This window comes from Opisthocomus hoazin, chromosome Z (genome assembly GCF_030867145.1).
Source record: "Opisthocomus hoazin isolate bOpiHoa1 chromosome Z, bOpiHoa1.hap1, whole genome shotgun sequence".
In the NCBI taxonomy this organism is placed as follows: domain Eukaryota; kingdom Metazoa; phylum Chordata; class Aves; order Opisthocomiformes; family Opisthocomidae; genus Opisthocomus; species Opisthocomus hoazin.
The window spans coordinates 76,462,805-76,490,680 of record NC_134454.1 but is presented as its reverse complement, the minus strand read 5'-3'; positions in this window follow the sequence as shown (position 1 = coordinate 76,490,680).

The window sequence follows — 27,876 nt, the reverse complement described above, 5'->3', positions numbered from 1 at the left end:
TGAGCAGGAGGAACATCCCCAAGAGGCACCCTACAGCACATGACTTCTTTAGCAGTTTTGCACTTCCTCTGAAGCTTTGGCTTGCTGTTGTTCCAAAATCAAATTATCAGATGAAATGAACTGGAGGTCTGATACAGGATGGAAGTTCTTGTGTCCCCAGTTACCACAGCAGGACGCGAACGCAGAAGATATGTATGTTTGTTCCTGGAGGACGGGAAGGCAAGAAAGCAAGAGCTTGTGAGGCAGCTGCCCTCTTACCATTGATACCAAATCACACGTTTCCTATCATGAATTTACCAAGCTTCATTTTAAAAGCAATTAGGATTTAGCTTTTTACCTCTGTCATTACAATTGGGAAGCTGTTTGTTAATCTATCCAATGGTTTGGAATTTCCTTTTATTTCTCCTCTTTTATAAAACTTTTTCATATCCATTTGTTCTTATTCCAGACGTTTTCTAGCATATAAGTAGCTCTTCTCACTCACCATGTAGAGTTACAGTATTCCCTCTCAGCCTTCTTTTAGATGGACTAAGAGCAAATTTTTTGAAGTCTACACCCATGTATCTCTGCTCCCCTGACTGTGCTAGCAGTCCCGTTCTACAGTGGATCACCTACCCTACTTGCATATGAGCAACCAGAAATGCTAATGGAATTTCATACGAACTTAAGAATGCACAAAAATTTAATTCTTCCCACTACTTGTCAAATACTTCACTGACACTTCCCAAGATCTCTTTTAGTGCTTTTCTACCATCTCATTCTGTCTACGTGAAGTCATTCTTAAAACATTTTCAACTAATTATCTCTCAGTTTATAGCAAAAATTCTTATTAGTCCTGAAGTGCAATGGCTTCACACTTTGCACAAATGAATTTCATTGCATTCAATCAGTACTTGACTTCTTTTTGTATCAAAGTCATTAACAGAATTATTAAGACTTGTCTTAAGTGAGAACTTTACTGATATCCCCTCCTTCAATGTTACTTTTCTTTTTCACTTTTAACTAGTGTCTCAAATTCCTGAGCAGTTCTATACAGTTAATAATTTTCTTCAAGACATCATACCAAGCACTATGTTGAATACCAAATAAATGAGATCTAGCAAATTGTTATTGTCAAGAAAATTAGTTATATTTAGAAAGAAAATGGTACAGTAAGTTTGGCTTGATCTACATCTCATGAATCCACACTGAATTTTGTCCTGTTTCATTTAGTTCCCACACCTTACTTTCTTCTGACTTTTGCCAAGTCTTCACACTCTACTAAGCTCAGTCCAGACCAGTATCACAGCAATGGGGGCTTCGGAGAGGTATGTACAGCTTAAATGCCTGCACAGAGACAAGCTCAGGTACAACCAACTTTATCTTTGACAAATGTTTGTCCAATCTGCTCTCAAAATCTGTGAAAATCTTCAGTTAATCACACCCAGTGCTCCACTCCAGTTAGAAGTATCTTCTACTGTTCACTTCAAGCCCCCTCTGCAACAAAATATGATGTCCTTTTCTTGTTCTTTTCCTATCCAGAACAGAAAACTATCAATCACCTCGTTATAGTAGTCTTGCTATATCGATAGACGCTGGTTGTTTTGCAGTCTTCTTTCTTGCAGTTTAAACAAAACCTGTTCTCTAACTCTCTCTTCATAGCATGTTTTACAAACTTTTTACATTTCTTCATGTTCTTTCTGGGACTTTCTCCAGTTTATTTAATAATATTTAAACTGTTATACATTCTAACCCATTCATTATGATTTACTGTATAATTTCCCTGTTACCCTGCAATTGCTCCTTCAAGCACAAGTGAAACTTGGTAACCAGTACAGTGAGTATTTGTTGTACAACAAGTACACAGGGACATATGTGCCTGGACAAACAAAGACACACAAGATCTGCCTGAGCCTCCAACCAATAAAGCAAATGTTTCACTGTGTATCAGTCACATCGATACACCTGCCGCCCGTTTGAAGTATTTTATTTTTCCCTCTCCTCTACATATCTGAAGCCCTGATCCTGCAGATTTAAAAACTTCAGTCGCTTCAATCAGTCTACGGAGTTCATGCCTACTGTTTTTGATTACTACTTCAAAAGAATTATTAACAGAGAAATCTGTATTTTACAAATAGTACCTAAGACAGCTAATAGACTCATTACATCTATGAACAGCATAAAATTTCTACCAGTTTCTACAGTATTCAAAACTTCTCAAAGAATATTCAAACGAAATTTCAGTCAATGTGCAACTTTCCACTTCCAGTCTTCCTGCAAGAACTCGTCACAGGCTGCTCTCCCCTTGACAGATTCTTGAATAAAGCAGAAGACATTTCATTATGCAGTTGCAGAGGGTGCACCTGCCCTGGGGGTAAGAACTAGCCCAGTAAAAGCCTCTCAGGATGGGGGCAGATGGGGACAGTATGGTCTCTTCCTTTGCTTAAAGTTGTACCACTAAATGGAAAAGAATTTAAGATGTTGAGCAAGAAATATCACAGTTCTGTTGTTTGGTGATTTGGATATGCATCTGTGTTCTGGCCTCTACTCCAATGCACACTTAAATATTTATATTAAACAGTCAATTAACACAAAAACATAAACACAGCTTGAAGCTGAAACTGAAATCTAGAGATTTTCTCTCTTAAGTAGCTGAGCAGTCATGTAACCTTGCCTGCCCATAAATTCATCAAATTTTGTTGAAAAGAAGGTAGGAATTTTGATCGCTTGATTCCATATGTGTTAAACAAAAGAGATGTTCAGGAATTAGAATGTATAAACACAGGCATATAAAACATTAGAATAACGACTCTCGGAAACTTATCTGGGAAATCTGAGCCTTGCCATGCTCCAAGGTCTCCCATTCTGTGCTGCAAGGGACTCCTAATGCTTTTCCCATGGAGACCTTTTACCAGGCAGAAGCTTTAGTAACATACTAGCATTTTCTAGATTTTATCCTTTTTTTAAAGATCTTTTTATCATTTTGACAGCAGATACAGTTTTGTCTATGTCACACCTCTTTTTCTGCAGCACTGATTTATTTTGGATGTCCTCCTTTGTATTCTAATTCAGAGACCAAACTATGTGTTTAGGAGCTTTTCTTTCACTCCTTTCCATCAGAGAGGTAACTAATCCCTTGCTGTCAGCTCTGTAAGCGCTGTTGCATCAGTTTACGGGCTTGAATTTCAGTCTTGTCAGAACAAACATGAAGAAACTGCCTGAATATCTGATGCAAGAGCACAGTCCCCTGGTGGCAGCTGTACCTTATTAATACCAACCCCTCTGTTTATCTGTCTCAGAGAATGCTGCAATCCCCACCCCTAGTGTCCTCTGCTCCTCTGTTGCTCACTGTGCTTATTTTGGCAGTAGGACTTTCAGTGACTTGCTCTCATCTCACCTCCTGCTGCCCTGTGTGTAAATTAAATGAGCAGGATAGGATGTTGTCCTGCAGAAATCACAGGTTGTATAACGAGGGTGTGTTCCACTCCTAGGTAGCTTTCCAAGTTTCCAGCTTTCTGATGTTCTGTGCTAATCAGTGACATGCTGTCTCAAGGGGTTATAAAAGCCTGGGCTTGCACAGCAACACAGGAGGAAAACTTCTGTCTTCTGAAGCTTAAAAGGCTAAGTAAACTCTGTCTTTGTTACTTGAGATTATTTCAGAATCAGTCCTACTTGAAAGTGTTTTCTTGCAAAAAGCCAACAGACCTTTCAGCCGCTTTTATGCACTCATTTACTGAGTATAATTGCTGGGTTTGGTATCACTATGGGTCACACTCTGCCCTTCCCTAGTGACACAACCACTCATTTCAGGTGTAGTGAAAAACTCAGTGTGGAATTTAATCAGACTTTCTCTTTTTCCTCACTTCCCATTCCCCATCCCCTTCCTCTTCCCCTTCCCGGGAGGAAAAGGAGAGGCAGATATAGGTCAGAAAGGTAGGAGCCAGTTATAGCTTTTCACTTATAGCCTTTCCTCTTGGAGTCTTGTGCTCTGGTTTCCCAGTGATAATGCTATAAACCACTTCCTCTTTGGAAAGTAAAACAAGGAAATGGACCTGAAATGCCCTTTGACTGTATCTCCTCAGGGAAGGAGATGACCCTGTCCTAGATAAAAAAAATTACATTGGTTTCAGTCACCAGAGTTACTTCATTTTTTGTTACCTAAGTATGAGGGACCTAACATTTAGTATAAACATCCCACTATCTGCCTTGCCTGTGAGTTCTTCACTAAGCATGTCCATATTTATTCTTATTTATGCTTCACTCAGACAGTAAGCTTGATGTCTTCCCTTCCAGGAAGCAAGCAGTTAAAATTCAGTTTGAAATAACAGTTCCCAGAAGTTTCATTTACCTCAGTAATTACTGCTTAGGGAGAGAGAAAAAAAAAACAGTCCCTAAATCCCCATAGTTTGCTGGTAGTTCCTCTTTGGAGCTGACATTGTATTTACCGATATATTGTAATTCAAGCATGAAAAATTAGTCAAATACCAATAACTTTGTTATCCAGAGCACTGACAAAGGAAATGATGGTGCAATTAAATGACACATTGGAACAGGCTCATTAAACAAATATAGCCACCGTTTTACTGGCAGCAGCATCTTCATTAAAACCAGGTTTAGCATTAGGCAGAGAGAGAGGAAGAAAAGGGAGGGGGGCTGGGAAAATGAGAAAGGGAATGTAATAATATTTTGCAGGACACTTTCCAGCATGGGAAAGAACAAGGTACAAAAATACGTTTGTTTATCTTCTGTCAGAGAGTCAGTGCCAGCAGCAGGCTATGTTCAACTCCCCTCACATGATCAAAGACCTTCTCAGTTCACATTTGAGTAACTTCATAAGGGAAATGAATCATCTTGATTCAGTAATGGAGTAACTCCTGCAAAGTGCTGAGTGGACAATAAGATATTGTGCTCCAATCTATACAGGCTTATAGGTGTTCCAGCAGGACATACCTGTAAGTCTCCAAAAGCCATAGAAACTAGTCAACTCCTCACCATGAGGCATTTACCTAAGCACATCAGCAAACTGGGAAGGAATGTGGCCAGCTACAGCCCCTGTGTCAGTTGCACCAGCACCCTTTCTTAAGCTAGCACAGGGAACTCAGATTTTTCTGCATGGATCCTAGGATTTTCAATGAAATATTCATTGTCCTCTTGAGCAGTAAGCAACTAGCTATTTGAACAGGTTGTTTGCTTGTTTCATAGCTCTTCTACTTTGCTGCTTTAAGTAAGGGCCATTTGTAACAGGAGAGATCAAGTGGAGTAGGGTTCTCTAGGCTAAGAATATCCCCTGTCTCAACCTGCAAGCAGATGTCTTGAAATGACTAGATTCTCCTGAGGAATCTATTTCTGCCAGAAACAGCAAATCTGCCTCAGTCCAAGCCTTTAGAGCTCACTCAAGTAAATATTTCCCTTCATAGGCTATTGTGCCCAAGTCACATTAGCAGCCACAGTTCCCACACTGTCAAGATCTTCGACTGCACCTCCAGCCAGCCTGTGAAAATCCTGTTCCTGGCACCTACTTGCTTACTAGTTTCATATCATCTGATGTGGTAACTGGAAGCCAAAACACAACCCCACCCCTCCCATTGCAGTCTACACAGGATTCATGCATGCAACATTTAATGTTAATGTCAAGTAAGAAATGTCCGCTGTACACAGGTTGGAACCATTTTAATTTCAGAGAGTAATTATTGAGCCAGCACAGAAAGGCATGAGTCAGATGTAAAAAGGGATGTCTGTAAGCAGGCCCAGCAGGGCAGCTGCACTCCACACTGCTGGCTGGGAGAGCCGAGTGCTGGTGGGAGTACCTCAGAACAGGCAGGTGCTGATTATGGCGTGCATGACAGAGGTGGAAGATGCATTTTTACAATGGCAACAGCAGTCAAGAGTTGGCGTCTTTAAAACACTTTCTGAAATTAAGGGTTAATTCTGGCCTTTCTGCTCCCTTCCTCTGTGAAATCTGAAAATGTGCGAAGCAAAATGCAAATAGGGCAACAAAACCAATGAAAGAGGCAGAGACAGGGAGCTACTGCAGTGTAACCCTCTTCTTCACCACAAAAAGTGCCTCCGGCATTGCCCTAGCACATGCAGGGCCAACAGGACATGTGGAGGTCTTATGACCAGAGGGACAAGACACACAGCTTCGGCGTACCTCTCCATAGCCCGGGTGAGGTCTATGGTTCCAGCAGCACTTCCTCTCACCCTGGGGGGATGGAAACCTGTTACTGGCTTCAGAACTAAACACTAAGAAACTATGAATGATGCATGCATGGAAATCAGCCTCACCCAAAGCATTCAACTGTTTTGCATCACACAGATCTCTAGCTGGCAGATCCCAGTGATGTCCTACAGTTAAAATTGTGCACAAAGCCTGATAAAACTCTGCCAGTGCCTCTAAAATTCATCCAGGAGCAGAGCAAAAGAGGTTTTTTAGGCCAAGCAGAAATGCAACACAATGGTAGACTGACACAACCACCTCTGCATGGAGCCAATGGAGTAGTTGCTGTGGTAAAGGGTAGGGATGGCCATAGGACAGAAGTGCTGTAACAGTTGATGATATCCAAATTATCTTTTAGGATGGTTATCAGATGGGTGGAGACATCACTCATTTAGGCCCAGAAACAACAAGTCCTGGAAGCAGAGTAAAAGCAGCCCCCTTCTGCGTTGGCTCAGTGGAATGTTAAACAGCAGGGAGGTCTTAATGCTGATGGCTGGAAATGTGGGGAGCAGCAACGGCTTGGGAACACAGATAAAGAGGTTAGGGTGAGAGTGGGTGAACAACTAATTTCATAAGAAAGCAAGGAGAAACGAGTGGATGAAAGGAGAGTAGATCAGAATTACTCAGGCTGGTTTGTGATCTGTCAATACAAAGACATAATCTGAAGACATAGCATCAGCTGACATCACCAGAAACTGAGCTGATGGAGCTTAGAGTATTGCAAATATAAAGCACCAAGTTCATCTTAGAGTGTAGCTCATTTCCAGCCTTTATTGATTTTCATGGGATTACAGTATGTATTGTGCCCTGAAAGATGTTTAATCAGCTCTTTTGTGCAAATAATGATCTAAGCACCATCCCTACTCATCAACCTCTATACAGGACTGATCCTGCAGGCCGCATCACATGGCAGAGAATCTTGGGGCTGCAAACTACACAGACTGTCATCTTGGGGATCTGGCTTTCTTAAAAGAAAACATGAACAAGATTAAAATCCATGCTGGATCCGGAATGAATCTGCAGTTACCGTTGTGCAGCTCTATGCCTAGCTTTTCAGTTATGCATCTGACCTCCCAGAAAGATCCTTGGCCCAGACTTTGTGCAGGAAAAGAGAATTTATACTTTGCATATAGGTCAATGTTACAGTAACATCATTGCTGTAGACACAGGCAAACACATTATGGCACACACATTACGGCACACCGGGTGAGCTGCAGGATACTGTCTGAGTGCTCTGGATGCACAGAAATTGTAAGGCAATGTGACTTCGTCTAACTTTCTTCCACTGCAGGCTGAGCCTATGTAGTTGTTATAAAGTTCATATATTGGAAAAGCAATGTTTATGAGGTTCACAGATAACCCACCCTGAAGTAGCATAACAGAGAACTGCTAAAACCCTGCTACTAGAGCCAAAGAGTGGTTTTAAAAAACTGGTCTTTCATCATACTACACAACAGAGTAGTGGCTTCTTGAAGTGGCTAGGAGAAGCTGCTGCCTCTTGCAATCCTGTTTCAACACAGCAGAGGATAAGGAGTTCGGCAGCAGCTAGAAAGAACAAAGTTGAAATTTATTTTACACAAATTGACAAATTCCAGAGTGACTACTGCTTCTCTGTATGGGTCACTGTACAGTTTCTTCCAAAGCAAAGCCTTTTTAGAGGAACAAGGATTATGTTCTGCTGAGCCAGGGAAGGTCCAGACTGGACACTGGGAAGCATTTCTTTACCAAGAGGGTGGTCAAACACTGGAACAGGCTTCCCAGAGAGGTGGTCAATGCCCCAAGCTTGTCAGTGTTTCAGAGGCACTTGGATGATGCCCTTAAAAACATGCTTGAACTTCTGGTCAGCCCTGAAGTGGTCAGGCAGTTGGACTAGGCGATCATTGTAGGCCCCTTCCAACTGAACAATTGAATTCTGTTCTGTTCTGTTCTGTTCTATTCTATATTCTCAATTTCACAGTAACAGACACAACAAAAAGCACTGTTGCTTGGCGGTCTAAAAAAAAAGCATGCAAAATCCCTTTGGTCTACAACATACTCTTTCTCCAGATTTCTTTCCAACTCCTCATATCCTTCCCAGGAAAAATACATGAAAGACAAATCTGTGGAAATAGGAGGAATGCTACAGAGAGGTGGGTTCCAATGTCCAGGGACAGATATTTGTGAAATGTTGGAGCACAGTGTTGTCCAACACAATGTGTTCCAGATTCATAACTGTCAGTTTTAGCTTCTCCACTAGGGATAAATAATAGCCATGCAACATACCCAGAGGAAAGATGTATATACAAGTTACAGTATAATAAAAAACAAGATTCTTGACCATAACCTTTTGCACTACCCAATCAGATTGAGCCTGAATGTGTGCTTTACATCAGACAGAAGGATTCATGCCTGTCATGTCTCATTGCTTCTGCTGTTGTGTCATTCTGCTTTAACTAAACTCTGGGAACATTAACCCCACAGAGTAAAGGCTTCTTGCATTGCGTCGGATATTGTCCACTGAGGCTTGGGTCCTCTTTGATTCTGAAAGGAAGCTCAGGGCACTGAGCCTGCATGGTTCACACAGTGTAAGGAGCAGAAATGGGCAAGCATCGTTGACAGTGTGTGCAACTCACTGCATTAAAGGTGTCTTATGTGGAAAAGCCCACATGGTTCTTTCCTTGTGCATCTGCGCAAGAAAACACATGCGCTTCCTTGGTGCCAAAATGTGGTAGTTGGACTGAACATAGGTAGCTGATGCTCTTCTTACCCAAATCTAATGCAAAGCACCACACAAATAAACAAGAGTGTAAGAAAATTTGGAATGCAGTTCTTACTTGTGTTACTGGTCTTTCCAGTCAAAAGGTCCTGCTACTTCTCACAGTACAACTACAACCCCTCCACACAGAAGCAGTACTAATCTCTCTGTGGTAAATCCTGAGACACCTGGGCTGACACAAGACACAGGGTAATACATTCACGCTACAGGGGTCAGAAGGAGGTCAGCTGGCATCAGCAACTTTGTAGGAACTGCTGTCTCTCAGGTTAGAGCAGGGTGAGGCTCCACTGCTCTACAGTTACTGAAGCTCTGGGTATTCAGCAGGCCAAGCAAAGCTCATTAAAAATAAGGAAGAGTGGGGGGAGGAGAGTGGAGAAACAAGAGGGCAAGTGAGAACATAGCCAATTGTGGTACAATGGAAATTCCCTGCTGCCTTTAAGCCCAATGACTGCTATAGTCCTGGTGTTCAGGAGAGGAAACGGGACAGAGATAGCAGAAGACAAATGTTAAGAAAAAGAAATCACTACCAATGAGACAATTGTTTATTTTGGTCTACTTTTTGCACTTGCTACTTCTAACAAATCGTCTATGTTTGAGCTTTTTGTGTAATGATGTTACTCAGTTGTTGAGCTCTTTCCAAGAAGGGTTTAAATGCTTTCCACTTGTAAGGTGCTGGGGAGTCAAAGACACATCTTCAGATTTCATCCAAATGAATCCAACAATCTTAAGACAGTCTTCCAAAAAGCTCAGCTTTATGGCAAATACTGGGATAACTTTTTTTCCCAGTCACATCTGATGCAACACTGCTGCGTTCCTCGGCCTGCCTCAGATATACTCTGGAACTACATCAATCAGTGTAACAGAAACAGGTAGAAAGTAATTACTTTGCAAGACTGAAGCAATTACAAGGAATGTAGACAGAGCTGCCTTTCTCTCTCCCAAAAATGTACGGCAATTTTACAGCTACTTTCATTATCTTCAGAATTTCAACCTTTAAAGGCATCACTGGAAGCACTCTGGAAAGCACGATGACGGCTACTGACTATCATGCCGTAGTCCCTGAGACTGCTCATTGCAAAGGGAAGCCATGAGCTGGCCAGAAGTCCTGCACTGGTGCTCATGTCCTCCATCAGTGTATGGAAATGTTCTGTTCCTCCACCCGCTGTGAGGCTCCACTGACAGTATTTCCACTTCAAAGATATGTGGTGACTGAACAGGTGGCTAGAGAGACCCAAGAGGAGGGCAAAACCCCAGAATAACACCTAAGTCCACTCTTCTCCACCACCCCAATCTGACCGCAGACACAAGGATCCTGTGAGCTGCACCCTATTTTCTGTTGTTTAAAAGCCAAAATGGAAATATCTTTTCATAAATGCCAGTGAAAGAGAAAAATCACTTAAAAAGCCTCAAAAATAATGCTTTGTGTTACAGCACACTTCAGTATTTTTAAGAGAAATGATAAAAAATCCTGTGAGATTTCTGCTAGATGACACAATAATTTTAATTTTATATTTAGTAAAATAAAAACTAGCTTGCTGGGTTCTGTACACAATATCTGAAGTATCTACAAAATGGTAGTGGTATCTTTTTTATCAGAGCTAAGATCAATTTCAGCCTTGTTTGGCTGTCTCAGTGGTTTCACTTTCATTCCCAGGTGGACTTTTTGGGGATGATTTTAGAAGCCAGATGTTTTGAAACTGTTCCATGGTCAGATACGTTTAAACACTACCATTTGTGGTTGTTCTTTCCAGAGAAAAAGAATAAGCCACTACCTGGAGCAAAAGAATGCTCTAAAATGCTAAAAAATGTCACGAACAATAAGACATGCAACACATTTCTAGATGTTTTAATATAATATATTTTAAAAAAACCCAGCAGTTGAGGATGTGACTTAATTGGCATATATACAAACTTTCAGTTCCCTGTGTCCTAAGACTACATGCCAAGAACAATCTTAAGGCTAATTTTAGTTATTTCTGTCTCTGACTTGTCTTCTAAAGTCCACTTTTACCTAGCTGGTATAGCCAGTGGTCAATTTATGCTATGCTGCTTCTTTATTGGTCACGCATTGCTTGCAGCAAGAACACGTGGAGATCTTGTAGAATGCACTGCTGACATCCCAAGCTCACAAAGCAGGCCACGGCATGTCATGTGATGGATGCAGCTTTTCCTGATGTGAATCAAGCTGCAGGGTTGTGTGGGAAAGGAGGAGGCAAGCACACTGCCTGCACACTGCCTGTCCCCAGTGAAGTACCCTGTGCCAGGCACAGCAGGTCCACAGCTCACAGCCCTGTCAGAAGCAGGATAGGGGGGGAGAGCACTGTGGCACTGTAACGGCATGACAGGCAGATAACACAGCAGGAGTGAAGAGGTGGGAGCCACTGAATTGCAGCTCTACATCCTACACAGGAGCTTGACAGGCTCATCTGCCTGTCCAGGGAGAATCTCTGCGCGGTGGCCGGTAACAACTTTCTCCTTTCATAGCATAAGCAAGAAAGAAGCAATGTGTGTCAAAATATGGCCTGTTACCACTAAGTATCAATACCCATCAAAAACTAAGATTGCCCCTGTCACACGTGATCACAATCTGCATATGGGGGCTCTTAGTTGCCCTAACACAGGACAAGAAAGCATGTCCTACACAGGACTCTTTATCCGTACACCGTGAAATCTCTTCTTTTGTGAAAGGGGGGTGGGTTTGCAGGGAGACAGAGAGTGAAGCAGAGGCTTTTACTTCAGCTACAGGTTTTGGGCATGTTATGCCAGAGAAGAAAATGGCAGAATATATTCTTTTTTCTTTTTTTTTCATAAAGCAGGCAATCAACTGAAAGCCGTGTACTAATGCAGAAACAGAACCAGTAACACTGATAGTAAACTCATGCCAAGTAATTTATACACAACTACAAGATGAAATTTTACAGATTGAATTATTAGCAGAAAATTCAACTGTGTTTTCTCACAGAAAGTAACGTAGGTAATCTGCTTAAGGCAGCGATGCATGTTCCTAGACATTTGTGCAGAACCTAGTGTATTTGGTGAGCTTCATGACATGGTAAGAAACTGCAATTTGGTGAGGAATGTGCCAGGTTATTGTTGGTTCTCCATTATTTGTTTTTAATAACGCATTCTAGGAGGTACACGTGGGCAGAAAGGAATCTGGGTAAAACAAAGTAACTTAAAACACTGACCTTGTAGTCATAAATTATAGTGAGTTCTGCATGAGAATAGATGTCTATCTGAAACAGATGGATTACTGCAGTTTCTAGCCCTTTATACAAAGAGCACAAAACTCTTTTCAATATATCTATTCATGTGTTATTGCAAGCATGTTTTTTGTGCTTATCAGAAAGGACGACTGTTCTTGTTATCTTGGTCTTTAAAATTAAATTCTCTCTTGTAAAGCATCATACTTGAAAACTTTTAGGACAAACTATTGTATTCGAAATGTTTTAGGACACTAAAATGATTACAGTTTATTTCAAACTTCTTTTTACAATTGTTCCAACCAAACTAATTTCTATCAGTTGAATGACGGAGTATTCAACCAGAGCAGCAAATGCTGTTTAATTTCACATTGATATTGAACTGTAATATCATTGCTGCACTAACTGAATTTTCTCTATTTGATTCCTCAAGGCAATGTTCTCCTCACGATATAAAAAGTATTTAAACTACCAATTCACACCACCAGAGGGCAATGTAATAAGGCTTATTTTACGAGGTACATTAGGAAAAAACAGTGGGCTGTAAATTACAATCTCCTGCGTATTAAAAACCCTTTTACAAAACTCAGAATACACTATCTCATTTACTGAACAATTTCATCATTCTAATTTTCACAGAAAACAAGAAACTTTATTGTACATGAACATACCAAAGATAAAATACCAAGGAGTGACTAGAATACATGAAAGAAAGCATTCTGGAGAAAAGGACAAGAAGAGAACAGAGCATTAGTAACAATTCCTGTTGTCCTGCCTCACTGAATTTGTACTCTGAGTTGGTGTGGGACGCTGGGGATCTAGAAGGAGAAAGAACTATGATCTTTCAGTACATTTTGAGACAAAGAAAGGTGTTCAACTAACTGTAAGGACAAACTTCAGTTAATTTGGAACATCTGTTGATGTGCAGCAATCAGGTGTAACAGTGCATGATGCTGGCAAGAAATTTACACACAGAATCTCTTCCATTTGTGTATATGCAAATACTGCCTTGCAGAAGAAACCCAAAACTGTGTTTATTGTAGAGTTAGCTATTCACTTAAATCCACGGAAGCTGATATGATTAAATTACTGATCAAAATGGTATGGGGGAGAGAACCACATGGAAACTGATAGCTAAAAAAGAGTAGACAATTTCAGAGATTATGTTTATTCTTACAAAACTGAGACTGGACCTTTCACTTCTTGTCATTTGCCTGCAGAGTAACTGGCTTTCCACTTTAGATTTTAAATAAGAGTCAGACTTGAGTTACAAAAAAAACGCCATTTGTAGGCACGTTTTAAGAGGATGCTTCGAAGAAAGACAGATTTACCCTAATCCACAAAATAGGATTTTCTGCAGAACCAGTGTCTAGACAGTCTTGATGTCCATTTAAGATCATCCAGGTCAAAAGAGGAAAGGAAGACAGTTACCTCAAGACATATGAGAGTAGGAAGTTCTAGGCTTCTTACACTGAAACCACAGGGGTACCGGCTAATGAACAAAAGCCCCGCTCAGAGTTCTTCAAAGTGAGACTGTTTAGTTCCAAAAAGAACCGACTACTTTCCCACATATGAACACTATTACAGAAATTAAACTCTCCCTGGTTGCAGTATGGTACCTTTCACACTAACATAATTAAGAGGGCCCAAAGACCCATATGGGATCCCTTGCTGAAACTTAAGAAGCCGTAACTTGCAGGAATGCAGTATAAAATGAACCATAGAAGGTACATGAATAGTATGTTACCAATGAGGGTGGAAGGCACATTCCATTCACAGGTTTGCAGGGTTCCCAAAGCCTGGTAAACTTAGCTGTATCTTATAAACATCAGATACCGTAACTGCTTGTTTTGTTCAGACAGACAAGAGTTTCTAGAAAATAACTTGTCCATCAAAAGAAAGACAGACAGATAATGAAAATAACTACAAGTCTTGTGCTGTGGAAGTTTGCTCACCAGAGAGAATCATAAGAGATAGAGCTCAGAAGGCAACAGAATTGCAGCACTGCTGATGCTTTGCTTTTTGATGCTATCTTCCATCTACAGAAGGTGTTTTCCAAAAGGTGGGAAAACATCTGAGAAAATGAAGGGGCAGGATCTGACTTAGCCAAGGTCACACCATGAATCAAATATTCAGGAACAGAAATCCACATCTGAAACCACCTGATCTGCTCCCCAGACAATGTTTACAACTTATCTTGTTAAAAGCACTGTTTTCACATGGCACTTATTTTCATCTCACTAAAAGAGGCTAATTCTACTCAAACCAGAGCCTACTGGGCTCTCAGTTACTCTGACAAAGGAGCATTTTTCGTGCTGATGTGCTATGTTTAGTGTGTTGCCATCTGTGAGCTGAAACTGTCTTATGTGTAAGCTGACTTCACATCCATCGGGAGGTTCTGCTTAGCCATTAGTTGTAGTATGCACACTTTGTATATTCCAGTCATTTGTGGGGGTAGCACAGGTGCATTCAGCTTCTAGAGGGGTCATCTGACACTCAGAATCTGCCCAGGCTCCAGCAGATTTGCACGAAACTTGCACACATTAATCCCACGTTCAAGCAAGGCTTGCAAGTAGTCTGCAGTGCCATGTCTGGAGAATGCATCTGTCACCGAATGGCTAAGCCCAGCACACCAAGCAAAATGTGCTGCAACTCCAAGGTGATCTTCACCTATATTCTGGGCTCCAGGCTCCTTTCAGATTTCAGTTCAATTCAGCAGAATTTGGTTGCCATGAAAGATTACACGATGAGGAGGGGAAAAAGGAGGAAAGCAATTTAGAAACATGTGGTCAGGCTGGAATTCCACCATGATTTGACATTTGACTACTCAGGCCAGGGTCAAAATAAATCCAAGATGCATCATTCCATGTGCGGGACACACTGTAATGAGAAACTGCTGACACATCCAACTACTTTCTCGCTTTTAATCATCAGTCACTAGCTAGTGATGGTTTCACTGGTAGCGCAGTGGCACTTGCAGCAACTAAGTCTTTTGTCCTGAACAAAGCACACTACGTACAGTCATTCTCAAATGCAAAACCAAGAAGTTCAATAGCAATACACAGAGTGGTTATGCAAGGTCAGAATTGTGCTAGGTGGTGCTTAAAACGAGCACTGAAGGCCAAAAGGACACTGAAGCATTATGCTTTGGTTTCTTTCATTTTAGAAAGTTGGCAATGCTTTCTTACCTCTGGGGTGCAGTGTTGGACAGTGAAAGTAGATTGAAATCCTCTTAGAACACAAGAACGCAAAATAGATGGCCCTTCCAAGTGTTGTCGATTTTGCATTAGTCAAGTTTGACAGGAGCTGGTTTTTATTACTTTTTTAAGTCTGTTTGCAGTAGAAAATTTTAACACCATTCACAGTTTCTTAATCTGAAGCACTGAATTTTCCTGGAGTATGTTACGTTTCCTATAGCCTGGACACCTAGGGCTAAGTACAGATACACACAGTAGACAATTAATTCACAAAAGGGGTCTGGACCTTACATCATTGTCTGTTCTTTCCATATAAACGGTCTCTTATCTGAATGGAAAACCTTATTAGAAAGGTACAGGATTTACTAGCTATAAACATGGACATGATTCTGTCACCTGTAAGAACAATACTTCCCAACAGTCAGCCTTGCAGTAGTGAAAGAGTTGTGCCACCAAGACGGATTATATGTTAATAGGAGAAAGACTGTGGGGACAGCAGGAAAGAAAAATTAGCCAACACTTAGAGCCGTATACAAACACTGTATATTTATGACTTCAAGTTTAGGAATTTCCCAGGCACTGAATCATCTGTCATCTAAACAGTGCTGACCTGAGGTGAGATATGCATGTCCCATAGCAGTTTGTACGACTGCTCAGGTAGCTTGAGCTTGAGTTTATGTACCTCTCTGGACTACACTGCAAACCGAGACCTCTTCACAAAACTGACGATAAATGAACCAGGAGTACAAATAGCAGGACCAGATATACACAAGGCATCAGCTGCTTTTTCACTTAGGAACCTAATTCTTAAAAAGACTTAGATCTATTTTTGAAATCCTGTTTTTATAATAAATAAATGCTAAACTAGGAGCCCTTCCTAGCTACTTCTCTTCAAAACCAGTATTTTAAGTCTACGAAAATACTGTATCTGCAGCCCTAAGTATCAGTTAACTCAGATTTGAACTCCTTTGAAGTACCAGTTGGTGTTTAAGTCCCTTAGTATTGCTTAACCCTCCCAATCTCTTGTAATCTTGGCACAAAAGCCACGTCTCACAGGGGACCGATCCGAATCGCTATTTGAGTAAGAATTTGAGAATTGCACTTTTAAGGCTCTCCCATGTTGTCAATTTAGCTTAATTAAACTTGGATAACCTGGCTGTACCTGTTCCTCCTTCTCATATCTCTCTCCCAGTCCTAGCCCTAGAACTTCATGATGTAGAATTGTGGTGTTGTAATCATGACCGATTTGATTGAAAAGGGAATTGGAAAGAAGTGATACTCAATGACCTCTACGCAAAGACATCTTTGTGTGGAGTCTGTCACATGAGCCTGCTCTATGGACATCTCTGTTCAGAACTTTACCTAAAGAAAAGAGTGGAAGAATAGAGAAATGATCCACCTCACTGTTCCTTCTAAAACTACGCATTTTCTAGCAGGACATGTCTGATATAATAGCTTTGATCTCTGCAGTGTAACAGCATATCTGTTTGTTACTCTTCATTAGCATACAACAGCAGCAAGCCGTAACACTTGTCATTTCAGGTAGTATTGCTCTCTACATGCCTGCAAGCTCAGAAACTTCTCTTACAAATGTTCCCAACACATTTACATTGCTGCAATAAAGTAGAAACAACCAGATACCCCCTCTTCAAATTAGTTTTGCAAACATTTCATTATTTCATATTTTTAATGAGAAATAGCATTAGATAAATGAAATCCCAGATTATGGATTTTATAAAACTTAATATCACAAAATCTATCAGAGTGTGTCAAGAACATTTTTTATTCCAAATGGAATAACAGTGTGTTAAAGAAGACAAATAATCCCTGTAGGGTTTGCAACCCGTGCACTTCATTTTTTTTAAGTACATAGTTTCTGAGGAGTTAAGCTATATCCAAAACAAAACAAGCAAGACACAAAAGCTACTTTCAGTTTTTATTTCCTAAGTTACATAGTTAAAGGAATATTTTACACTCTCCAGTTTTAAAATTTCATCTGTGCCTAAAATAACTCTGAAGGGTCAATCAGTGGCACTAAAGTAGAAAACTAGGAGAGTAGACGTGACCAGCACAACAGGTTCTTTTGCTGGTCTGTAATAAGGTGGACAAGAAATGTGGTGTTCCTATGAGCATTCTTGCTGCATTCGCTTTCGTTATCTTAGTGTTTTCTCAGCTTAGCCCTTAATTAGTCCTTAGACAAACTCATTTCGAATAAGGGCCTCAGGCTGTGACCCAGACATAAACACAGTAACCAGCTTTTTGGCTAACCTCCCTACAGGGGGAACAAGGCTCTCCAGCTTCCTCTCATGGACAGTTAGTAGAAAATCTTGTCTGGGGCCACAGCAAAGATTTGTGATTTGACAACTGAATTCTGAATATCTGAATTCTGTCCCTGAGTTATATGCGCTTCTAGGCTACCTGAGCTGAAAACCAGACCACCACCTCGGACAACTGCTGGGGTATTACTACAAAACTGCTTTCACTGATGAGCATTATAGAACATCCTGTTAATATCAAGGAACTATTTAATGTCTTTCACTTATCATTGAAAATGCACACTCCAGTGGCCCCTTTAAGGTTTAAACATTCAGGTCAGCATCCTAAGAACCACCGGGAAAACTTCCTAGTAACACGTCCTGTCACTATGGTAATATGTTTCAGGAACACCGAATGGAGACCTGTCACTGTATAACAGGACAGCATTTTTTTGTAGTTGCAAGAGATTTCCTCTTCATAGCATATACGAAGTATGTAGCTCTAATCGGAAAAAAGACTTCTGTAAAATGTAACAGAAAGGATATACAGTGTTCACGAGAGTGAGAGACAGGGAGAAAGTATGGAAGAGATTTTCCCTAGGTCCTAGAATTTCTAAGATCAATGCTGCCTGAGGACTCCTGTGATGCGTGGTAGCCCATGGCTGGTTTTTCAGTAGATTTTGTGTTTAGAACCCAGAAGAAAGAGGCATTGAGCTTTAATCAGTTTCAGCCATGTGGCCAAGCCTGCTTACAGCATATGCTAATTCAAATCCTTGGATTTCATATAGATAGCTTCTCATTCAGAGTAATGAGATTTTGAAGCTATTACAAACATGTTGCAAGTGTTTCCCCTGCACAACCAGCATATATTTTCCCAGTTTTTGTATTGTACACTTCTGAACATTTTAATGACCATTTTTCTACAGTGTCAACAAGAGCCATATGCCTTTTTAGTTGTAAATGACAGCCTTAATTTTCACCTGTGCTTGCTTAAATCCCACAGTGAAGAGGAAAGGATGGAGGGAGAATGGAAATATTTCTTCTAGACACGCTAAGTAACAAAAATTGACAATTAGATGTAGATTATAGTTAGCCCTCAGACATGTTGACAACATCCACTGGACAAACAAAAGTATGTGCTGAAGTCCACAAGTTAACAGAGCTGAGAAGCAGCCTAAATACCAAACAGCATGAATTTGCATTAAAAGTTCAAAGTGTAGCTATGCTGTGAATACGTATTAGGGAAAGATTCTTACCAGGCAAAGGTAGGCAGATAAATTCCACCATAAATTCTTGACAGCAGGTAAGTCTGAGAGATGTTGTATAGGAAAGCTCAGTTGTTCCTCGTTGGGTTTTTGTTTGTCATGCACAGATGTATCCCACATAACGAACATGATGTCTAGTATTCTGAACAGCAATATTATATTAAAATTCTGCAATCTTAAGCACACCTAGTAGAGGTATATTTGCATTACCTCTCCCCATCAATGTCATCCTGGGATGTCCTATCTTACCACAGCTTGTTTGTGCCACCACTCAACCATTAGTAATGGAAATATTTCTGCTTTTCTAGTACACTGGAAAGTATCTAAGGTCACATGCAACTTTAAATAGGCTATTTTTGACACCGTGAGTGTCTAAAGAGGTTACTTTAGATACTATTAGTCCACATTCGTCTTAGTATGTTTTGAGATACAAGGCAAGTCTTACAAAAGCCCAGATATTTAATTTTAAAATATCACAATGAATGAAGCATTAGATTCACTCACCTGGCACTGTGGTCCCTGTTCACATGACCAAAGCAGAAACTTCTCTATGGTTGGATATAGAGCAAGCCTGGATTTCAGCACAGTGAAGGGACCAGGATAATATACGATTTCCAAAAGTTCTGGCAAAGCAGCACTCCACAAGCTGCAGTGCATAGATCCTCTACATACTAACCAGCTTCCACCCCTTCCCTACCCAGGCACAACAATTGGCTATGTAATGTGGTCGGAACTACCCAGCCTTCACTGTTTAAATGGCACCTCTTCCTTAGTGAAAAACCTTCTTTCACTGAGCTTTTCTTCCTTCTCTGACTGAAAAGACCCAGGTTACTCAGATTCCCTAATCCGCTTTGACCCTGGCAGGTCTGCTAATTTCCCCACCTTCTCTGTGGTGGACTTGCAGTCCCGCTTTTCTTCCCTCCTAAGTCTTTACATGATAAGGCTGCAACGATACTGATCCAATGACACCAAACTGGGAGGTGTGGCAGATACATTGGAAGGCTGTGCTGCCATTCAGCGTGACCTGGACAGGCTGGAAAGTTGGGCAGAGAGGAACATGATGAGGTTCAACAAAGGCAAATGCAGGGTCCTGCACCTGGGGAGGAACAACCCCATGCATCAGTACAGGCTTGGTGTGGACCTCCTGGAGAGCAGCTCTGTGGAGAGGGACCTGGGTGTGCTGGTGGACGACAGGTTGACCATGAGCCAGCAGCGTGCCCTGGCCGCCAAGAAGGCCAATGGCATCCTGGAGTGCATTAGGAGGAGTGTGGCCAGCAGGTCGAGGGAGGTTCTCCTTCCCCTCTACACTGCCCTAGTGAGGCCTCATCTGGAGTACTGTGTCCAGTGCTGGGGTCCCCGGTTCAAGAAAGATGAAGAGCTACTGGAGAGAGTCCAGCTGAGGGCTACAAGGATGGTGAGGGGACTGGAGCATCTCTCCTACGAGGGGAGGCTGAGGGAGCTGGGCTTGTTCAGCTTGAAGAAGTGAAGGCTGTGAGGGGACCTAATATATACTTACAAATATCTGAAGGGTGGGTGTCAGGAGGATGGGGCCAAGCTCTTTTCAGTGGTGCCCAGTGACAGGACAAGCGGCAATGGGCACAAACTGAAGCACAGGAAGTTCCGTCTGAACATGAGGAAGAACTTCTTCCCTCTGAGGGTGATGGAGCCCTGGAACAGGCTGCCCAGGGAGGCTGTGGAGTCTCCTTCTCTGGAGATATTCAAGACCTGCCTGGACAAGGTCCTCTACAGCCTGCTGTAGGTGACCCTGCTTCGGCAGGAGAGTTGGACTAGATGACCCACAGAGGTCCCTTCCAAACCCTACCATTCTGTGATTCTGTGATTCTGTGATTCTGTGATTCTGTAATGCTGTTGACCCAGCACAGCTACTAGAAGAATGTTGCTCTATTTCATTCAGTGCAGCCAACTAAGAAAAGGCAGAGGCTGGATAAACCAGAGCTTATTTTAAAAACACACTATCAAAGTGAAAAAAATAAAATCAACGGAAGAAATTGTCTTTAGAGGAATGTCAAAGGTAGTTCTCCAAGGCATAGATGTGAGATCAGTTGGCTGGACTAATATTTCAAATTTATTATCAAATTATTTAGCAACATTGAAGTGTTGTAAGAGCAAGGTCCTCAGAAGGAGACTAGAATTAACAGAAACTAAACCTCAGAAAGAAATCCAAGTGCCCTACATTTCCTCTTCCTACAGAAGACACCTCAGAAACTGATGGATTAGCATATTTTTTGACCAGCCTTACAGAGAAATCAGTAGCTTTTGTTCTCTTAACAAACATACTGTTCACTTTTGTTCTCATCTCAAACTGTTATTGCTGCTCTCACGACAATTTACAAACATAAATACAATAACTATAAAAATATTCTTCACAGCACATGTAAATGTAACTGTATAAACAACTGTGCTACTTGCAGGTACAGCTACAGACAGTGACAATACAAATGCTTTTACGTGAAGGACAAGGATCCATTTTCCAGCTGCCGTCTAGCCAGAAAGATCACTTTCCCTTGTTTCTAATGTTCTCTCACTGGTTATGGTGTACATGTCCTCTCCTTCCTCTTTTGCTTTCATTGCTAAGTTAAGTAATAAAAATCATAGATCTTAGTCTGGACTTGACTATACCTCAGGTGTGACAGGACGGCTTCATTTCTAATCTTTCTGCCCACAGCTTAGGGGCAGTTTATCCATTCGGCTTCTGAAACAGTCTGACTTCTACACTGAGTCAGCAGGATGGCTCTTTATCAGTCAAGTACCTCCCACAAGTCAATTTGCTGTATGGCAGCTTGTGGATCATCTCTGCCGGCGAACAGTCTGCAACAGACCTAAACTTCAGTGGTCATGCTGCAAGCCAGGTAAAATACAGGCCCTTTGCTCTGCTCAGAAAGCATAGAGACTGGTTATAACTAGCCAGCTGAAAACTTCTTTGCTAAGCGTGACTGAATGAGGGGGCACAACAGGGATGAAGTAGAGGCCAAATAAGACTATAATGATGCTATTCGTTTGCAGAAGAATATCCTACATTTCAAAAAACATGTAGATATGGCTCTTCAGGACATGGTTTAGCAGGCATGGTGGTGATGGGTTGATGGTTGGACGTGACGATCTTAAAGCTTTTTTCCAACCTTAATGATTCTATGATTCTATGACTGTTTGACATCCATAGTGTTCTTAGATGTAAGTTGTTTCTTTAGTCACAAGCGGCACTAATTGTTCCCACATCTCTTGGCATCTCTTATAGGTTTCTCCTCTCAAAACAGCGTTCCCTCAGGTCCCCATGCCTCTGACACCCAGACTGAACCACTTCAGGTGATTCTGCACCTACCGCATTTTAAGGCACTAAAGAGGTAAATCCACAAAGGAGAAGACTGATTGTTTACTACGTGAGGGTTTATAAGGAGCAGAAGTTACACCAATTTTCCAACTGTTTGTGCCTGCTACAATGATTTCCTCTTTGGTTCCACATTGAAGTTCTTGTCTACATAGTCTTAGAGACAGTCTAAAGACATCACCTGTCACTGACCTAGGTGACATTTAAGGTCTGATAGTACCTTAAGATACTTAATTTCCTACTCTGACAAAAATGGATGCTGCTATTTATTTATCCTCCACAAAAGATCTCCACTTACAATATAAGCTTTTTCTAAATTAACTACCAGGTTTTGTTGATATCTTAACTCAGTGAAAGACTTTTGTTCCTCAGGAGATCATGTTTTGCAGATACTGGGGCAGGAACTGGTTTGGGGATGACTGATCTTCTCTTTTGAGCTTAGAAATGGGCAAATGTAGGTGTGATTTATTTAAATTTCCATACACTTTCCTGAAATGAAGAAAAAAAATACATTTTATAAAAATATTAGCCATAGATATTTTCAAATTAGAGGCTGATAACTTTTTTTTTAACGTAGTGGAAATTGCTTGAATTACGCAGCTTTTAGCGTCTCTTAGAGCAACTAAGTTTCAGTGTGCAATTTTCCAGCAGACTTGGTGTTGCATTTATTACTCTGCATAACATTCTTTTGCAGACTGCTACTATCTCTTCTAGGTACTTGCTGTTTAATTAAAATAATAATAACAATAAACTAAAAGAAGACTCCTGTGCATTTTCAGTACTGAGCAGAAAGACAAAGAGAAAGACATCTGCACACATAAAACCACTTATTACCCTGACCATATCTGACAATCTGAAGTTTGGTACCTCTATCTTCATATCACGAGCACCTGGGAAACCTGAACTATCCCCTTTAGTCATCAAGCATTTTGAATCAGTTTTGAGTGATGCTTACTAGCTGTCACACAGACCAGCGTGGATGTCCACAGTCAAAATTAACAAAGTAATGGAAAGAGAGTTCCTACTGGGGAGCACTTGCATGCAAATAAATGTACACTATTTAGTCTGTACAGCATATATGCAAGTATATATGGACAATGCCAAAATTATGATTCAGCTGCCTGTCATTGACTGAATAGCTTGTTACAGTTCTGAGGACTTTATAAAGTCAGTGATGCAACCATCTTTGGCACAACAGATAAAAACATCTCCTGACTAAATATTATAGCCTGTCAGCAAACAACATTTCTATTGATCCACTGCCTGCAACAGCTTCTGAGTAGTTACAGTCTTCAAAGTTATTGATCTGCAAATCAAATGTTGTCAAAGTGGACTTTGACACAATTGACTGTAGCAAGTGCTGCTTATCTGCTTCAGAGTTATTAGTTTGCTAAGTAGGAGATACTCTGATTTTGCCTATGTCACTCAGAGGCCCTACTCATGCCAATAATTTTTGTTACAGTAGTTGATTTCTATTTAAATTAGGCAAGAGCTTGAGAGGGTGTTCAATGTAGAAACAGGCGACATGTCAACTCTGCTCTGCTTTACTGCATCTCGCTGCTAATTTATTTCCATCCTCTGTACCTCCATTTGTAAACTAACTACAAACAACCCAGAATTTTTAAGGCCAAAGGGACTGTTACTTTAAGCTCAGTGATTTGTGTTTGACTAAGCATATCTTTCACATGACTAATTATAGAAAATAATTTTATTCATCATCCTCTAAGATTGATGGGTGGAAAATGCTATAAAAGAGCTATTGTAATTATAGAAAAATTCTATTAAATCAAGAAAGGAAGAATTAAATTGAAAGTGCTTGCTGATGTCATCTCTCTTAACTCACGAATATTTTATTTTAATTCCTCCAGAGTTAAATGTCTTTTCGAATATAGAGGTATACAGGATTTGGGTACTGAATGAGGTCTAAGGCCAACACAAAGCAAATATTAAAGAGCTATGTTTATAATAATTTGAATTATTACAAACTGAATAGCAGACAGTAATTTTTCAGATATTCTCATCCTGTTCCATCAGATCCTCCAGAGAATTTTTTTTCAAATATTCAGTTTATTCTTAATCTAGTATTAGTAAACAATAAAATGTTTATTTTCACAGTTTCCTCTTCTCCTATATTTAATGAAGAAATGGTCCCCAGTTTCTTCTAGAAGGTCTAAAGGTCAGTTGGACATCCACCTCTGTGAAGACAGGCCCATTTCCAAGCTCTGCTTCTGAAACTTTCTCCTGTGTGATACATTTTACAGCAATAAATGTTCTATATAGCTATAATCCTAGTGAATTAGTTGCTACTTATTTTCTCTTATTTATTTCCTTTGAAAAAATGTTGATGGAATAGTCATGCTCTAATAGGTGGATTAGAATCCCTGTAATATCCTTCAGACTAATTCATTTTATTATGTCTTTGGTTTGAAACTAGCTAAGATCCAGATTCTTCCATCCTTCATCTTGAATGCCACTGGAGTCACATATTCTAATAGAATAATGTTCGGCTGGGAGCTAACTAGAGGAACAGGAAGTTAATTGAAAGTTTTTTCAGCTTGTGTTGTAACTTCAGAAGTTTTTAACTGAGATGCCGGCAATTTCTTTCAACCTTTTTCCCTGCAGGGGAGAAGGAAAGAGAAAAAGAAAATATCGAATTTAAAGTTATGCATGCCTTGTGTCTCTCTATTTTTTATACTTCAGAGGTAATCAGCAAACTCACAGCTTGGCAGGATTTAAAGCACCAGTATCAGCTTGTAATGTTTTATAAGGAAGTCTTAGTACTCTACCATAGGTGATAAATTTTCTTTGTGCTATATAAAATTAGCAGTTTCATATCAAGTCGAGTTACAGAATGATTTAGCGAACTCAGACAGAATACAATAGCACCTAAAAATTAATCCTACTAAGTTGATGAACATTTATTATAGATTATATTACTATTAAGGTAAATTATGAAATAGAAACAAAAACACCCAAGAAAAGCTATTGAAATATATAAATAAAAGCTGACAAGCTTACACCACTCCTCAGAGCTTAATCATCTCAAGAGTGATGAAAGGATCTGAGAAATTCCAAAAAGCAGCTCAAGCAATAAACACCATGGAACACTTTGCAAATGACTCCAACAATCACTTAGTCAGGTCCTGACTCCCAGTCCTGATCTCTCACTGCCTGTGCCTTCAGGGGCTGGATGGGATGTGTAGGTTCACTGTTTACCACCCCGGGGTCGGGTGGTGATGGTGGGGATATTGTATATCACTCATCAAAAGCCAGTGACTTCAAACAACCAAGCAACGCTGCCAGACTCTTCGGCTTTATCTGTATACAGGAGCCAAGGCTTCTGTATAGTGTAATTGATTTCAGGGGAACTAAGCCAATTTACACTAACTGAGGATTTGGTCTGATATGGCTTTTATAAAGCTAGCAAAGAAAAAATTTAAAGTTTCCACCAGCCAGCTCCAGATTATCTTCCCTGGTCACTATGGAAGAAAGGAATATACATTTCTTTCCATGCTGTCTTTGCAACTGCCTTGTCAAACAATCTGTAGCAGGTACTAACAATACCATAATCCTTGCATGTTGCTGAAATAACCTCACTCTAGCTACAATGAAAGAGACAACACTGGTAGGAAAACGTGACAATAAGCTGTTCTCTCCAGTCAAGTTTGAGAGCATTTAGTTTGCACTGCAGCTCAGGGTGCCAGGGGTGTGTCTTATTAGAAATTACTCATATGGTCTCCGTTCCCACCTGTCAATGTCTGGTGGGACTTCCTGATCACGGTACTGTTTTTGTTTAGTATGAGATCTTCAGCACCAACAATTCAGAGTGTCATTTTCAGTAAATAATCATTAGAACCTGAGCTTACTCCTACCCTTTGCATCCCTGTCTGTGGTCCCTAAGGGTGTCAAATCTCTTACGCACCAAACACCTCCACTCCTAGCACTGGAACAAGCTTGTAAAGGTAGCACATGTGGCAGCTTCTTGATTCTTCACCGACAAGATTGATATGCTAAGTGAAGTGTTGGGAATGAGTCATTTCACAATGAAATAAAATGCTTGTAAAGGTAGCACGTGTGGCAGCTTCTTGATTCTTCACCGACAAGATTGATATCCTAAGTGAAGTGTTGGGAATGAGTCATTTCACAATGAAATAAAATGTTTACATACCTCTTCACCATATTGTTTTCATTTATGTTACACCCGCTGCTTTGTTTGGGTCCTTGTAGCTCTATGCTATAGAAATAAAAACCACCAAAAAGACACTCCCTTCAGACCTCAAGTCAGAAATTAAAAATACACTGTAGAAGCAGTTGATTCAATTTCTTTTTTGCTACGGGTCAAGGTAACTTATTTGCATTCATTTTTCAGTATTAATGAAGCTTTGCCCACTCTCTTTTCAGCACTTTCTTTGTCTGCTTTGAACTTGAGCAGCCGCTCTCATATTGCCTGAAGTGCTTGGAAGGATTCTCCCCCTCTCTTTCAAAATACACCTTAAATCTTACCTCTCTCTTGCCCAGATTGATAGGAAAAGAGCCATTTCTCTTCTGGTTTGCAAAAGGCAACTAGTTTTTAGGAGAGAAGAGACTGTCGTTTCCACACAAACCTGACTCCTCAGAAGAACTGTATTGTTCTTGGTTTCACACCTTGCAGATGGAAGGAGTTAAAGTAAGGATATTAGAACTGGTGAAAATACTTCTTGGCTGCCCTGTGTATTTCTCAGCAATGCATAAGACTTTCTCCGCATATCCGGTGAAAGTGCAGGGTAGGTGCAATCATCACAAACACAAGCACTGTGGTGCCTCTTTGAAGCTCTGCAGTTTCTGTTATCATCTCTTCAGCCAGGTATACCTCTGTTTCAAGTCTGCAGCAGACATCACACGTAACCTCATGAAAGGATTCTGTATTGCATCTCCTGTTTCGAAGTGGAAGGCTACAGCAGCTCTTTAGTTTCATGTTCCACCATTAGTTTCCCTCAGGCAGGCTGACAGCATTCTTTCCATCTGGAACCTTCAGAGCTTAACAATTTCTGAATCTCACATTCATGTCCAATATGCTTATCCATATCCCAATACATATTTTTTACTTCTTCTGTTTAGAATAAAAGTGCACATAAAGCTTCAGTAAATATATTAACAAGATGCTATGTGAAGCACATTACACCTTAAAAACACAGGAATCGCAAATTAGAAAATGATTTTTATGTTCCATGGGAAGAAAAAGAAGCAGCAAAGCAGGAAGGAGCATAGAGTAGAAGAACATACAAGGAAAAGCAGGAGAAAATGCTTTAACTATGAATGCAAAACAAAAGCAGTAACTTCCATAATTAAATTATTCTTCCATTAACTTGTCGTCTATACAGTATTTTCTCATATAAAGTAGTTTCGCTTAATGTTGTGATCTCTCCTTCCAGACTTTTTTTTCTGATTTTCAGTATCTTAACACTTTCCACTCATAATGCTTATAGCTATCTATGCTGGATATTGACATGGCATCAACTACACCTGTTGCAAACTCATAACAACCTCTGTCTTTTCTTCCAGGGCTCTCACTTCATTCTTCACATTCTTGCTGCAGGAATCTCTTACTCTCCTAACAACCTGATTCTCCAGAGACTCTCTCTTCTGACTGCTCTGTTTGTAACACAGGCCTTAATCCAAA